At 43.5% G+C, this 4,501-nt stretch overlaps 1 pseudogene; it reads left to right on the top strand.

The window, feature by feature from the left end:
* Nucleotides 1-1,760: 1,760 nt before the first annotated feature.
* The window catches only part of LOC130165951 (5'-AMP-activated protein kinase subunit gamma-2-like), a 10,222-nt pseudogene continuing 7,481 nt past the window's right edge, over nt 1,761-4,501 (top strand).

Raw genomic sequence — 4,501 nt, 5'->3', positions numbered from 1 at the left:
ATTTCCTGGTTTTTCTTCTAAAGGGGTGGTACTAAGGTTTTTCTGTCTTTCTATTTTCCCATGATGCCTAAAATCAGGATTTTTTGGTTGAAACCATGGGAGAGAATGGTAGGTAGAAATATAGGGTAGTTTGGGAGAGTGGTATTTTTATATTGTTTTTTATTGTTTTTTTCTCTCACCCCCTTACTCTAGGGGTTAGGGTTAGGGTTAGGGTTAGGGTTAGGGTTAGGGTTAGGGTTAGGGTTAGGGTTAGGGTAGGGTTAGGTTAACAGAGTTTTGCCACCTATCGTACCCCCTACCATAGTCGTTAAGGTCTGTAGCTTCTGATAGGAAGGTCGTAGAGACCTGAAACCAAGTTTCGCCCCCACTAATTCGGCCACGCCCTTTCCAACGGTACCAGCCACTCGCCTGTGGGACCTTCGGTTCCCGAGATGCATTGCGTAAAAATTTTAAATTGTCTGTATCTCGGGAACCGTAAGTCGTAGAGAGATGGGTCCAACAGACACAGTTGACCAATCAGCTGTTCCTGCTCACTCAGTCTGAACTACAACATTAACTTTGACTCAGCAGAGATTTAAGTCAAACACTCTGTAACCAACAGGATCACAGCACACTGATGCTCGGCTGTGGTCGGCTCAGGTCGGCTGTTCCCGGTCGGACTTGGTACGTCAAGTATGCACAGGCAATAAGACCGGGACAGGAAACAATGCTTTCAAAATAAGATCTCAAATCACTCACGAAAATAAACAAAACATTTTTTTTCTCATACAGTTATTTATTTATTTATTCAATTATTTATTTTAGATTGTATCACCCAGGTGCCACCCAGGTAGAGTGGGTGGGGTGGGGGGCTCTAGTATTGAAGGGGTAAATAAAAACCCAGGCAGCTGATGAACAACATGATGTACACGGATTAGTAAGAGCAACATGTTTGTATGTAATGTTAAAACACTCCATGTCTAATATTATAGATGTATGCAAGAAGTGAATTTCCTTTTTATGCTGTTTTTTTTTCTAATCCAACCTCCAGGACTGGGGCCAAAAGAATAATAAGAATTTGATCACAAAAAAGCAAATAACTCCAAAGGAAACAGTACAAAATAGTCTCATAGCAGTTAGTGGGTGTAATTCTTGAATGTTAGTCATAAAACCACTTTAGACTCAACTGGTTGTTCAAGAAAATAATACTGTAATAATGTTTAATTTGAATGATAATGTGCTTAATATAGGAATCTAGAGGGAAAACTGAACCCCTACAACACTTTCTGTGACATTTGTCACCTGCAGTGTTTCTATTTGGATATCTCTTCTTTACTGATGTAGATTGAATATATAAAAAAACATTAATTATTATTAATGTTATTAATAATAGAACTGCTATAACAGTGAACATGGTGAAACTCAACAGTAGTAATAAAACAACATATGAGTGGAAGAAATAATATTAAAAACAAGCAATTTACACAGCGTCAACACAATCTGACAAGAGGAGTGAATGACTGTATAGAGGATAAAAAACATCAGAAAGGTATTATAACAGGAAATAAAAGGAATTAAAATTAAGTGTAGTTGTTTTTCTATTAACTGGGTTATAAATCAAGAATCGGTGATCAATTTTCTTGATTTTAATGCAGCAGTTTGCTGTGTTCAGTAGCAACAGTAATATGTCGGAATATTAAGTGAGCTTTTTAATCACACTTTCAGTCATGCTTTTGTTGTGAAATCCCTAACCGGAAGCGCAGTCCGTTAGCTCCGTTAGCTTGTTAGCTGCAGCGGCTCCGGTGGTCGCGGCTGCCGTTTTCAACCTGAAACCGAGCGGCGGACACAGGAGCCGAACACTTACCGGCGGATCAGGTCCTTCCTGTCGGACAGAGACACACGATGGAGCCGTGAGGATTTTATTCGTTTCCGGTCAAACATCCCGAGGTCGACATCAGCGGCTAAAAGACACCGAGCAGCGGGAAAGATAGAAAAAGATCGTTAATGAACGGCGACTGTCAAGTAGGTGCTAGCTAACGTCACGCACTGTTGGTTTCATCAGTGATGGAGCAGATCAACACTGAGGCCGCCGCCGCTTCTGCTCCGTGACAACAGGCTCCTCCATCACCGCCCCGCGCCTCCTCACCTGCACCAGCGTCCGCACGTTAGAGTCCAGAACACGGACGTGGCTCGTGCTGCAGGCCGCTTAGAGATGCACTGTATTTAATAACTGAATGTATTAATACACGAGTTCATGTCAGAGCAGTGTCACCTCTCTCCTGCACCTGTGTGATGAAATATTAAATATTACATGGGTTTTAATTGATCAAACTCAGGCTGCAGCCAGAATAAACCTCATTAGAGTCACGTGATTTTCAGTGTTGCCAGATCATCAATCAAGAGTTTCACAGGATGATTGGTGAAGCTCCTCCCGTGGATCCAGTCGTTTTAATAATTATTCAGTCTTTTAGTCTTAGTTTTCTCTGTGTCACAAGATAATTTGACTCAGACATAAATATGTTGGATAATGTTTCCAGGAGAGCAGACTGGATCAGTCTGTACTGGTCCAGGTCTGCAGAGACTTTCATAGACTGCTGTTTGTTGACTGACAGACTGTCCTGTGTCGTTGTCGGCAGGTGGAGGTTGCAGACAGCATGTCGGAGCAGCCGGACCCCGATGATGCCGGTGAGACTGTTGATCATTCATGTCCTCACTGTAGTTCTTATCAAACTAACAGGAGGGACTAGTGCATGTGTTGGAGACTATTTTCAGGATTAATCCACATTGATGCTCAGGTTTGGTGTCACAGACCACGCTCTCATGCACACCCTGAATGACAGGCTCACAGAGGGCCAGTAAAAAGTTAGTAGATAAACCTCTTCTCTTTCTCTTTCTCCATCTCACCTCGGCAAGGTGTCAACACGTGTCTGCACTTCCTGTATCTATCTTATCAAGCTAAAAGCCCTCTGCAGATTTGAGTAATTGCAGAAACACTGAATTATAATGTTTACCTACGAACGGGATCGTCTGCTCTAATGACAGAACCACAGCAAGCAAGACGTCACATTTCTGCCTCGACCCGCTGGTCAGTCATGAATCTTCCCTGACAGACAGTGATGATGATGATGATGATGATGAAGGCTGAATTCAGGTGTGATCCAATGATCTATACTCTCAACTTCTCCATAATTATTGTCTGACCTTGAGGTAACGAGATAAATGAACTCATTCAGACTGTATTAAGTACCTCATGGCTGGAACCGGATCCTGTTTTTTTTTGTTCCTGCTTTTCAAGTTAAAAGTGAGGTGATAGGTGAGAGATGACACTAATGGCTGGAGTGTGCTGCACATCCATTATCTGTATCTGAGACGATGACGAGTGTGTGATTAGAAAATAGAGCGGCTCCCAGAATATCAGTGATTTGAATCATCGGTTGATCACACTCAGAGTCAAGTCTCATCGTGTCCGTTTGTTTTTAGCTGAGTCACTGTTCACACAGGACAACAGCAGGACATGGTGTCAACTTTACTGTCAGAGAAGTCGACCAATCTGCTGCCGGACCAGACGCAGGTAAAACCTCCTCCTCTACCAGCCAATCAGGAGGCAGGATTTAACTCAGCTGTGTCCAGGACACACTTCAGCACAACACCTGGCAGTCAGAGAGCCAGATGCTGAGCAACCAGCCATCAGCTGTTCTGTTGTCATGACAACAGACGGCTCATAGACAGGCTCAGCTGATCAGTTCTGAAGTCACCACGGCAACCGTCCCGTACAGATTAGGCAATGACCAATAGTATTATGATAATCTGAAGGGCGAGCGAGCCTCACTGCCACTATTTGGTCTCACTTTGTCTCCTTGACTCAGCAGTGTTCATGTGTGATCTCACAAGAAGTGATGTCACTCGGCACAGAGGACCGGTCTCAGACTGGGACCAGGTCCATGAGGCTCTGCCGCAGGTTTGTGAACCGGTTCCATGTACGAGCCAGTTGCGGACACAAACCAGTGGAAACAGTCAGCTGACGTCAGCAGTGGTAGATTATATCAGCTGCAGTTAATTAATGTTAATTACTGTCAAACTTCAGTCTGATGGTTAATCAGCTGAGATTGTCTGTGAGTGACGACGCATCACTCTGTGACATCTCTCTGTGACCGACATTGAGAAAGGATCAGCTGATCGCAGCTCGTTAATCACACTACTCATTATGAAGAACGGCCCACTACAGAGTGACAAATGTTATATTACTGGATTAATTCATTATTACTGTTAAACTGATAAATGCAGAGGAGTAGAAAGCTAGAAATGTGTGAGATCATGTAGCAGACAGAAACGCCAGAAGAAGAAGAAGTTGTGACCTTCTGCAGTTTAATTACAACAGCAACCTGAACTCCAGTGAGATGTGTTCACTGTTTGTGTGTCTGCAGCATCGGAGGAGTCGGAGAGAGACATCTACATGCGCTTCATGAAGTGTCACAAGTGTTACGACATCATCCCCACCAGCTCTAAACTGGTGGTGTTCGAC

The sequence above is a fragment of the Seriola aureovittata genome, unplaced genomic scaffold (assembly GCF_021018895.1).
Source record: "Seriola aureovittata isolate HTS-2021-v1 ecotype China unplaced genomic scaffold, ASM2101889v1 unplaced_scaffold68, whole genome shotgun sequence".
Taxonomy (NCBI): domain Eukaryota; kingdom Metazoa; phylum Chordata; class Actinopteri; order Carangiformes; family Carangidae; genus Seriola; species Seriola aureovittata.
Note: the sequence above shows the minus strand (reverse complement) of the source record. Positions and strands in the feature narration are given on the sequence as shown.